Consider the following 12,574-nt stretch of genomic DNA (forward strand, 5'->3'; position numbering starts at 1 on the left):
TATTGAGAGTTTTTGCATCTATGTTCATCAGAGAGATTGGCCTGTAGTTCTCTTTTTTAGTGGTATTTTTATGTGTTTTTAGTAACAGGGTAATGCTGGCCTCATAGGATGAATTTGAAAGTTTCACTTTTTTTTAAGTTTCTTGGAATGGTTTGAGAAGAATAGGCATTAACTCTTCTTTAAATGTTTGGTAGAATTTGCCTGTAAAGTCATCTGGTCCTGGACTTCTCTGTTTGTTGGGAGTGTTTGGATTACTGATTCAATTTCTTTGCTGATTATCTGTTTGTTTGTTTTAAAGAGTTTATTTATTTATTCATGAGAGACACACAAAGAGAGAGGCAGAGACACAGACAGAGAGAAGCAGGCTCCATGCAGAGAGCCTAATGTGAGACTTGATCCCAGAACTCCAGGATCATGCCCTGGGCTTAACCGCTGAGCCACCTGGGCGTCCCTTACTCTAAGCCTTATTATTTCCTTCTTTCTACTGGTTTTGGGTTTTGTTTGTTCTTTGTCTAGCTTCATTAAGTGTAAAGTTAGATTGTTTATTTGAGATTTCTCTTGCTTATTGAGTTAGGCCTGTATTGCTGTATACTTCCCTCTTAGGACTTCTTTCCTTCCTTCTCTTTCTTTCTTTCTTTCTTTCTTTCTTTCTTTCTTTCTTTCTTTCTTCCTTCCTTCCTTCCTTCCTTCCTTCCTTCCTTCCTTCCTTCCTTCCTTCCTTCCTTCCTTCCTTCCTTCCTTCCTTCTTTTTTCTTTTCTTTTCTTTTCTTTTCTTTTCTTTTCTTTTCTTTCTTTTCTTCTTTCTTTTCTTTTCTTTTCTTTTTTTCTTTCTTTCTTTCTTTCTTTCTTTCTTTCTTTCTTTCTTTCTTTCTTTCTTTCTTCTTTCTTTCTTTCGGACTGGTTTTGCTGCACTCCAAAGGTTTTAAGACTTTGTGTTTTCATTTTTATTTGTCTCCCTGTATTTTTTTTTAACTTCTTCTTTGATTTCCTGGTTGGCCCATTCATTGTTTATTAATATGCTGTTTAACCTCCATGTATGTATGGTCCTTCCAGAATTTGTCTTGTGGTTGACTCCCAGTTTCATAGTGTTGCGGCCAGAAAAGATGCGTGATATGACTTCAATCTGTTTTGAAGTCTAGTTTGTCAGACATAAATATTGCTACTCTAGCTTTCTTTAGACATGGATTTGCATGATAAATGTTTCTTCATCCCCTCATTTTCAATCTGCAAGTATCTTTAGATCTAAAATGAGTCTCTTGTGGAAGGCATATAGATGTGTCTTGTTTTTTATTCATTCTGACATGTCTTTTGATGAAGCATTAAGTCCATTTATATTCAAAGTAATTACTGATAGATATGTATTTTTTTTGCCATTTTATTACTTGTTTTGTGGTTATTTCTAGAGATTTTCTCTGATCCTTTCTTTTCTTTCTCTCCCTCATGTCTTGCTGATTTTCTTTAGTGATATATATATATATATATATATATATATATATATATATATCACTAAATATATATATATATATATATATATATTTCTTTCTCTATTCTTTGCCTGTTTGGTAGTGGTTTTTGATATGTGGTTACCACTAGGTTTGTATATAATCTCTTCTGAAAATAACAACCTATGTTAAGTTGATGGTCATTCACATTTGAATTCATTCTTCTCTCCTCCTCATGTTTTAGGTATATGTTATATTTCATATCCTTGTTTTGTGTGTGAGTTCCTTGACTGATTTTTACAGAAATATTTATTTTTACTGCGTTTGTATTTCCTGCCTTAATATTATCACTTTTAGTCTCTCCATTCCACTCAAAGAATCCCCTTTAATATTTCTTTCAGAACTGGTTTAGTCACAAACTCCATTAGTTTTTGTTTGTCTGGGAAATTCTTTATCTCTCTTTCTATTCTGAATGATTTGGGAGATAGAGTATTCTTGATCACAGACTTTTACCATTCAGCACTTTGAATAGATCACACCAGATTTGCTTAGACTTTAAATGCTAGCATTTGAAGGTTGTAAAATGTGTCCAGTGATAACTCTCCACTGGCTTACTTTGACAACTAAAATGTCAATATTGATTTTGTATGATAAGTCATTAAATTTTTAGCATTTAAACAGGAATTTTCTAAACTATAATATTATTAATCAATACTATACTTGACTTAGCTTTATATTACTTAATCCATATCTTTTGTTTTATGTTTTATATTACTTGCAGTTTTTTCATGCATTAGAGGGTTTGTTTTTGTTTTCTTTTCTTTTTTTTTTTTGGTGGGGTAATTTGTTTTTAGTTATCCATATTTGAAATGTACAGTATTCTCAAATGAAATGTATAAAGAATAAACACAAATATTATAATCAATCACAATGTCATTTTCCTGAGTAGTGTTTTGATATGACCATAATCTCTAAGTATAGTACAGTATATTGTTTCTGATTGGAAATGAAAGAAAGCCAGGTGAGCACAAACATATACTCACATATGTACACATGCACATACAGACACACACAAAATTTTCTCAAGACTGTCACCTCTTTGGATTTACATTTATTACTTACAAAATGCTAGTGTGGGAGGTGGTTAGTATTTTTCAAATGGAGGTCTACAGATCTTAGTGTCCACCAACCTTCCAGAAAAAATTTACAAGTATTTTGTTTTCATGATTATGATCATCTAATTATACATATAACTTGTATATCATTTAGATGAACACCTTGAAATTGGGGATGTTCATGAAGCCAAAACCTAAAGGAAAGCCTTTGAATTTGTAAGAGTTTTTCAATACATAGTCCAAGAACCTTTGTCATCTTCAAAGAATTTCTTGGTAGTCCACAAGTGCTTAAATGTGAGAAGGATTTATTAAATTCTTTTCAGCATTTGATATTTATTTTAAAATATGATACTCACTTCCTTTAAGTGAGCTACCAGCAGAAGGCAGCACACCACAGAAGAAAGACAAATTGATTTTTCTCTGCTATTTTTGAGTGTTCAGGTTCTACAAGCATTTCAAAAGAAGCAAACTGATTTAGAAGACTGTTAGGCATGTGATAGCTAAAGCAAAACTGCAATAGTGTTGTGAAAGAAAACTGACAACCTCCTGGAAGTGTTTGCTGAAATATCTAGCATAATGGTGGTAATCTGGAGTGCTTCTTGGCAGAGTGTGCAGAAGGGATATCACGGGATCTGAGGGAAAATGAAAGGAAAAAAAAACCCATATTTGTAAAATCAATCATGCTGAAGCAAAGAACGTTAAGAGTTTTAAGGAAATATATCCACAAGCACACAAGTCTGTCCAGTAAGTCTTCAAAATAATTGAGCTTATACAGAGGTGAGGTTATGAACAAACTGATCGAAGAATAATAAGAGCAATTGATCAAAAGGCAGATTGGTTGCTGATCAGGTTCAGACTAAACATACTCCAAAGGGGAAGATGGTTCAGAATATTTATACTAGGCAGCTGGAATAACTCCAGACAGAAGGAAATAGGTGATATATAGACTAATATTTATTTATTGGACTTCTTACACTTGTTTGTTTATAACTAAGATCATAGGACCAACAAAAATGATAGAGTCAAACTCCATTACCTTTAACAAATAGTTTAAGATCCACAAATTTGTTAGGACCAATAAATAGGGCAATATTCAAAAATTGTCAAATATAGTATTTCTTGCTTTTAAGAGACAATATAATTAGCTAACTAGTTAATATATTGATGATACTTTCTTGATTTGATTATTTGAATTTTATTTGATTTAGTCTGATAATTTGATTATAACACAATTATGAGTCTGTTACGAAAATATTGAGTGGTTAAAATTTTTCATTAAAGCATTATAACTAAAAATTCATAACTAAATAAAAAGTTTATTATACAACATATCATATCTCTCACTTACACATATGTTTTATTTTGGTACATAGAATAGGAGAATTTATTATGGTATTGTGACTACTTTTTAAAAGCTAAGATTACCTCTTTTATAAAGAGGATTTTTTTTTTATCATAAAGAAGACTCCTTATGGCCCCATATAGTCATTCTTGATTAAACACAGCCAAAATAAATACAAAAACTCAGATAAAAACAAAACTAGACATCTATGTTGGCTCTGCCCCTTCCTTTTGTACCAATACTGAAAAAATAACCAGCTTGAACAACTTTGTAGGAGAGATGCAACCGACCTAGAGGTCAAAGACAAACAGCAGAACAGGCCATATTTTATTATGATGTTAACACAAATAAAAGAGAGAGCAAACATCTCTCCCTGCTTTCATAATACAGGATTAAAAGCAACAGCTGGCTTAGCCTTCCTAAAGCCATCTATCATGAACGCAATTGCCTAACACTCACAGAGAACACAGTTTCAAATGAATTGAAGGTATATGGAGAGAAGGAGCCTATCATTTCTCTCCTGGGACTTCTAGATGACTGAGTCTGTTAAATCTACAGCAAACCCTCTCATGTTCTCCCTCAGCTCAGAACAATGTCTCAACACTTCACTAATTTGTGTAAGAGCCTCCTGATTTTGCTATATCCATGTGCCTCCTAGACTATCAGTTCTCTATTTTTTTGAGTAATGAACTATTGTAAATTAAATATATTTATTCTTAAAAAGCTAACTTCATATTATATCATCAGCAGGAAACCAGTGTCACCTCTCATGAATGTAATGAATTTAGAATACTAATAAATACATACTATCCGAGTCTTCTTGCCTATCAATGCTCTGAGCCTGAGGAGACTGCATACCCCCTTTTTAAAAAGTATAATAGCAAGGGCTAAAGAATATTAAAAACGTGAGATAATCTAAATCAGACTCTCTTCTTGAAAGGCAATTGAGAAGGAGGTAAATATTTTTCTTATGATGTGAGTGAATGTCATGGTATCTCCTAGAGTCATCTGATGTCTTGCCATCAATAAGAGGATGACTTTCTGAAAGTACAAGTGGGATCCAGGTATAGCAAGTCCAAGATTGATGATAGTCCAGATCCTTAACTTTCTAGGCACATTATACGAAAAATATGAATTTCTTATCAAGTTCTGATATGACTTGGCTTAGCCTATCAGGTCTCCTCAAGTAGAGGTGGAGTCTGTTCAGAACTTACTGCAAGAGGCATAACAAGTTTTATCATCCAAAGACTCTGCTTTGCATTTGTCCTTGCCATTTCTCTCTCTTGATAGGCTGTTCTTTCACCATGTTAGCTCCAAAGCAATTGGTCATTGACATACACTAGCTATTGTATGAGACTCAGAGCAACTAAGGGGTGTAAATTAAACACAGTTTAAAAAGATTTGGCAGACATGTGAAGTCTGGAGTATGTTGTTGTTTCCAAGTTCACTTACCTCCAAGTGCCAGGTCGAGGTCAGAGTTATGTTTTTGTTTTCTCACATTTATCAATCATTGAATGTTTAAAATCCATTTTTTGTTTGCCTCCAAAATCTGCCACTGATCAACCTATAATGCCATTTCTAGGAACAAAGGATAAAACTTGACAAAATAAATTATGCCAAAACACATTAGGACTTTGGTCAATTAACATCACGTAGGTGAACACTTAAATCTCCAAGATTCAAATCAAAAGCATATCCTCTTCCTTTAGTTCCCTGATAAAAACTTTACTTCTTTAATTTTAGTGTTCATTAATTTCATCCTCTTTTTTGTTACTAGTAGTTCATTTGCTTTTCATTTCTGTGTTCCCCTCTGGTGCCTATCATAGTGTTTGTATTTAAAAACCAAATAAGTCTTTCCTGAATCAGTTTAGTGAAGGAATAACTAGGAAGTGATGATATTCATGAAATCCCTATTCCAGTCTTCACAAATAATATGTTGATTTTTTAAAGAAGATATCTGTTACTTCTTGCATAACAATATATTGAATCTCTAATAAAAATGAGCTTTGAAATATAATATTTAGGACGTTAACTTTGTATTTTAAAATCCAACGTGTAGAATTTTGCCATGCATAACAATGTTCAGCATATCCCCAAGAATGGATAAAGTCATACTTTTACCCTTATTTCATTTAATAGAAATGTATATCAGCCCTCAGAGAATTTATTTCACCAAAGGTTTATTTTTTATAAATCAAAACTACTACAACTATGACACAGAATAACAACTTATATTCAGATGTAGAGGCTAAAGCTTTTAGAGTTGTTTCACAAAAACAGAACCAGCAGACTCTTTTAAAAATGTTTATTTTTTTTTTACCTAACTATAATTTATTACTGAATAAGATGAGTCAAAGTTAAGCATTCTCCATATTTTTATTGTTTTAAGAATGTGTCTGAAATGGTGAATTATTTTCTCATTGGAATTTTAATCAATTACACATGTTATATTTTATAAATTATTTAGCTAATAATTAATCTGCTTTTACGTGTTAGGCACTTCAAGTATATCATGATTAATCAGTTTTTGTCCGTTCTGTTTATTTGGGGCTCTTTGGGTTCAAGTTAAAGAAACACATTACAGCTGGCTACAGAATAGAGCAGTTAGTAGGGAAAGAATGTGAGAGTGAAATTATTAAGCTATGAAGAATGGCTCACAGAAAGCCAAGGGCAGGACCACATGGAGCAAAAGTTCAAGGGAATAGAGGATAACAAGCCCTGGGAACCTCAGATTCTTAATCCCAGGATGGGGGTTCCTCTTCCTTGCCTCAGAATTCTGATTTAAAATGGAATATATGACACAACCACACTCTTCACTTCATATGAAACCTTGATATATATATATATATATATATATATATATATATATATATATATATATATATATATTGTGACTTCTGCTCTTGATGCTGCCTTATTTCCTCAGTGACCCAAGCTTTTTATATATTTTTATTTTTTTAAAGATTTTATTTATTTGAGAAATGGAGAGAAAGAGAGAGCATGAGCGAGTGAGAGGGGCATAGGGAGAGGAAGAAGGAGGCTCTCTGCTAAGCGGGGAGCCCAACCTGGAGCTCATGGCCCCAGAACCCCAGGATTATGACCTGAGTCAAAGGCAGATACTTAAATGATTTAGCTTCCCAGGCACCCCTGACCTGAGCTTTTCAAAGAGAAATCTGATTGTTAGGCATACTTTCCCAAACCAGGCCATTTGAGTGATAAGTCAGGTCAAGACCTGCTACCCCTTTTCCCACAGAAGAAGGACTCACTTGTTCAGCAGGGCCTAGGGGTGAGCAGGATCTTTTAAGTGTGAGTGGGCTTTCTCATCCATTTCCCTCCAAAAGCTTATGATTTTGTTAAGGTAGGCAAGCATATTATCCCAAACCTTCTTTGCATATTCGGAGGTAAAATCTAATTTCACCCATTCATTTTTCAAATAATATGTTAATGTAATAATAGCACTTTTCTATGTCACTTTCCAAGTGAAAATCTTAGCAGGTTACAGACTTAATTCTACTTGCTGAGATATTTTTCAACACTCTAATTAAAAATCCTTAAAACTATTTCCTAAGATTTTATTTCAGCTCCGTGTATCTATTTTCATAATATGCTGGTATTAATATTTGCCTTTTGGTTTTACTCTGGTCAAAACTGGGGAAAAAGTCACATTTTTTATCCTTGCTAAGAGAAATCAGAAATAAATCATGCTTTTTATATCTTAGAGAAGTGTTTGTAAAGCGGATACCATAAAAATTATTCAACACTAAAAATTTTTTTTAAATTCTGTGCAGTTTATTTTTGAGGTTGTTTCCTTTTTACCATCAATTCCTCTTTTATTGTTCCCTTTACGTTCCCTACTTGATACTGTTATTTTTTGCTATTTTGTGTTTCTAAGAAGTTTTCCATTTCCAGTTGGGAATAAAAATTTACATTATTTAAATATAGTATTTAAACTTTTTAATGGATAATCTTTCTCTAGTTCTAATTTTATTTAATGGCACATCATATCGGTCTTTCATGAATTAAGTTGATACTTTGACCATTTGGAAATTCAGATAATTGATATCACTTAGCTTTCAATTTTATTTACTTCCACTCTTTTCAAAATTTCCCCTTCTGGGTTCCGTTTTGGCTCTGTAAGTGGAGACTTACTGGGTAGTAGTTGCATTTTGGTTGTTTTATGAATGTAGACAGGTCAATACATTACCCTTAAGGAAGATCTGGTGACATGCCTTTTGTAAAAGATTATGTTGTTATTTTAGTTTTCTGTCCTTTCTTTTCCAACATTTAACATAAAAATATTCTTTTTGTTTTAAATAAGTAGGCTTTGATTTGGACCTTGAAATATCGATAGAATTTTTTTTCCATCAAACTTTTGTTTTAATGGATCTCAAAATTCTGTTACAGATTTTTGGTCAAGTCGTTTCCATTAAAAACTACTGATTTTAAAAACTAATATCTTAAAACTGCCCCTCCCCCAAAACCAAATGGTCCACAACACATTCTTCTTTCCTTCTGAAGGTTTTATGATTTACTGTTATCATTAACCAGTCTTTTACTATTAAACTTAAAGGGCCAGTTGACAGAAACAGTTGTGAGACTTTTCTTCCAACACTGATTACACTGGCAGGTATTGGGGAGAATATTCATTTAGCCTTCTGAGCTTTCTGGGCAGACTTGGTGACCTTGCCAGCTCCAGCTGCCATCTTGTCCACTGCTTTGATGACACCCATAGCAACTGTCTTATGTCATGAACAGCAAAACAGCCCAGGGGAGGATAGTCAGAGAAGCTCTCAACACACATAGGTTTGCCAGAAACCATATCAACAATGGCAGCAGCCCCAGATTTCAAGACCTTGGGACCTCTTACAGCTTTTTTTCCAGAACGACGATCTATCTTCTCCTTCAGCTCAGCAAACTTTCAAGCAATGTGAGTCATGTGACAATCCAGCACAGGTGCCTATCCAGCACTGATTTGGCCTGGATGGTTCAGGATAATCACCAGAGCCATGAAGCCAGCTGCTTCCATTGGTGGGTCACTTTTGCTGTCACCATTGCCATGATGAACATCATTGACAGATATGTCCTTGACATTGAAGCCCACAGCGTCCCCAGGAAGAGCTTCACTCAAAGCTTCATGGCGCATTTCAACTTCAGTTGTAACATTGACTGGAGCAAAGGTGACCACCGTGCCAGGTTTAAGAACACCAGTCTTCACTAGCCCACAGGGACAGTACCAATTCCACCAATTTTGTAGACATCCTGGAGAGACAGACCCGAGGGCTTATCAGTTGGACGAGCTGGTGGCAGAATGCAATCCAGAGCTTCAAGCAGTGTGGTTCCTCGGGTATTCCCATCTTTACGGGTGGCTTTCCATCCCTTGAACTAAGACATGTTAGCCCTTGGCTCCAGCCTGTTGTCACCACTCCAACCAAACATTGGCACACATGCTACTGTGTCAGGGTTGTAGCCAATTTCCTTAATGTAGGTGCTGATTTCTTTAATGATTTCTTTGGATCTCTTCTGGCTGTAGGGTGGCTCAGTGCTGTTAATCCATCTTGTTAACAGCAACAATCAGTTGTTTTACACCCAGTGTGTAAGCCAGAGGGCCTATGCACAGGTCTGCTCATTCTTGGAGATATGTGCTTCAAATTCACCAATGCCAGCAGCAACAATCAGGACAGTGTAGTCAGCCTGGGATGTGCCTGTAATCCTGTTTTTGATACAGTCTCTCTGTCCTGGGGCACCAGCGATGGTCACATATTACTGGCTGGTCTCAAATTTCCACAGGGAGATGTGAATGTTGATACCACGTTCACGTTCAGCTTTCAGTTTATCCAAGACCCAGGCACACTTGAAGGAGCCCTTTCTCATCTCAGCAGCCTCCTTCTCAAATATTTCGATAGTTCTTTGGTCGATCCCACCACATTTGTAGATCAGATGACCAGTAGAGGTAGACTTGCCTGAATTTACATGTCCAATGACGATGATGTTGATGTGAGTCTTTTCCTTTCCCATTTTGGTTTAGGTTTAGTGGTGGTTTTCACGACACCTACGTTCTAGTGGCAAACCCACTGCAAACAAGCAATAGGTAGAATGTTTGACAGGAGGTATTGGAGGGAGCATTCCAAGAGGAGGAGTATCATGAATTAAAGAAAAAAAGAGTGTGTCATCCAACATGTGTAAGAGGCAGTATGCAAAAGAGTAACACCGTGGACTAGAAGGATAGAGTAGGATGTATTGGCTACGCTCCTTGCATTGGAAATTGAGGAGTTTAGAGTTGAACCCATAGGGTAGGTAGCTGCTGAAAGTTTTTGAGTGGAGGAACGTTTTGATTAAAAAATTGCTTACCACTCAGATATTTTGAGGAATCATTGAGCTAGAAATAAGAATCTCGTGAAATTATTCTAATGATTCAACCATGAGACAATAAAAGTCAAAATTAGAAAAGTAGAGAAAGAAAGCGTGCGTGCGTGTATGTGCACACATGTGCACATGTGTGAAAGAGAGATTCTTTCAAAATTCAAATGTGATTATGATCCTGTCATTTCTAACACTTCAATTGTTCCCTCTGCCTTCGTGATATATATTATCTCCAACCTTAAGCTGGCCCACGTGGTTTTGCTGCCCGAGGTAGCCCTGCATATTTCATTTTTTTTCTGTTCCAGTTTCACTGGCCTCCTCTCACTTCCATGATGTTCCCCCTCGACACAAAGCCCAGGTTCCTTGCAATCCTCACCCACACTTTACTGGTTGACACAAATTGCAATCTTCCCCCTGTTTCTGCCCATCACGATAAGAAATCCAGGCCTCCCAGTAGTATTCAGGTTTCAGCTACTCGGGGCTCTGAATATTATCTTCCTAACTTACCTCATCTTGCACTTTCTCCTTCTTGAATCGTTCTATTGTTCCCTCCAGTGGTCATGCAGCCATTAATTAGCCATTAATAGTAAGATTTCCTTTACTTCAAACCTCAAACTCTGCTCTGAAAATTTTTTATCTTCTCACTCTAACTAAAACCTATCTTTCATTCTCCTGTAGCCCTTGAAGTCAGTGCCTCCCTTATACTAATGCACCTATGTGATTCTTCACTGCCTCTTCCAGCCCATTCTCCTCTCTCTTCTTTAAAACCCCCAGAATTGAAGCCCCCGCTTCCAGACTATAACCACCCTCTAGCCCTCCTTATTGCTGTCATATATAGACTTCTGAGCCACTCCCATTTTTCCTTGCAGATTTCAGCTCCTGGATTACTGATAATTCTATCCACTCTCTTCATTCAGAATTGGGATTCCAATATTCACCTAGATGATCCTTCCAGTACCCTTTCAACTCAGGCTTTTGGTCCTCCTCACTTGGGATGTCCAGGTCTCAGCCACTCATAGCCACTCATAGCTCCCTAGATTTTATCATTACCAGTAATTGCTTTTCCTTCATAAACTCAACTTCTGATACTCCACTCCCTGACTGCTCTCTCCCATCTTTCAGATGATTTTCTGTTGATATCCCAACTTCAATAATTTTTCAAACTTACAAGGATATTAAGCCATGAGAATCTATTACAACTATTGCTTATTTTTTTTCTCTCTCTCTCTCTAAATTAATGCTCTTACATCTTTGCTTTCCCAGCTTAGATTTCATGGTCTATCATTTTCATCCAACCATTTTACAAACGCTGAATTGCCTGCCCCTCCCTGTCACTCCCACACTTATCTGGCACAATCTTAATTGTAGTTAAATCCAACTCTGCCTCCATACTCACAGCCAAATGAGCCTGGAGAAAAACAAACAATAATGCAGACTCATAGCAACTAAAAACAAGTGGAACCTTAAAACTACCCAGAAATCCCACACTTTTTCCTATTGCATTGGCACTAATACATAAACACCTACTTCACACCTTTTCTTTTCTCCCCAGACCTCTGACACATACTTCTCTTTACTATAGTAGACCACCTACATAACTGAAGCAAATGAATGAAAGAGGACTTCTCAACATTCCCACTACCTTGTCTACCAGCATATCTACATTATTTGCAAACACTCTTTCACTTTGTAACTATATGTTCTTAAATAAAACTCAGCCATCTATAGATTCTTTTTTTTTTTGTATATATATTTTTGGAGTTCGATTTGCCAACATATAGTATAATGCCCAGTGCTCATCCCATCCAGTGCCCCTCTCAGTGCCCATCACCCAGTCACCTCATCCCCCTGCCCACCTCCCCTTCCACTACCCCTTGTTAGTTTTCCAGAGTTAGGAGTCTCTTATGTTTTGTTACCCTCTCTGATTTTTCCCACTCATTTTCTCTTCTTTCCCCTATGATCCCTTTCACTATTTTTTATATTCCCCGTATTAGTGAAACCATATAATGTTTGTCCTTCTCCAATTGACTGACTTCACTCAGCATAATACCCTCCAGTTCCATCCACACTGAAGCAAATGGTGAGTGTCCTTTCTGATTCCATATGTAGACCACAGCTACTTTATCCATTCATTTGTTGATGGACACAGAGGCTCCTTCCACAGTTTGGCTGCTGTAGACATTCCTGCTATAAACATTGGGGTGCAAGTGTCTCAGCTTTTCACTGCATCTGTATCTTTGGGGTAAATCTATAGACTCTATCCCCTCTTGCCTGACAAAGTCATTGCTCCAAAACAGTGTTAATACTAGACTCCA

The 12,574-nt window shown here is 36.1% G+C and overlaps 1 pseudogene; it reads right to left on the bottom strand.

Moving 5' to 3' along the window:
- Positions 1–8,365: 8,365 nt before the first annotated feature.
- Positions 8,366–12,574, bottom strand: part of LOC121478614 — a 28,118-nt pseudogene continuing 23,909 nt past the window's right edge.

This window comes from Vulpes lagopus, chromosome 19 (assembly GCF_018345385.1).
Source record: "Vulpes lagopus strain Blue_001 chromosome 19, ASM1834538v1, whole genome shotgun sequence".
Taxonomy (NCBI): Eukaryota; Metazoa; Chordata; class Mammalia; order Carnivora; family Canidae; genus Vulpes; species Vulpes lagopus.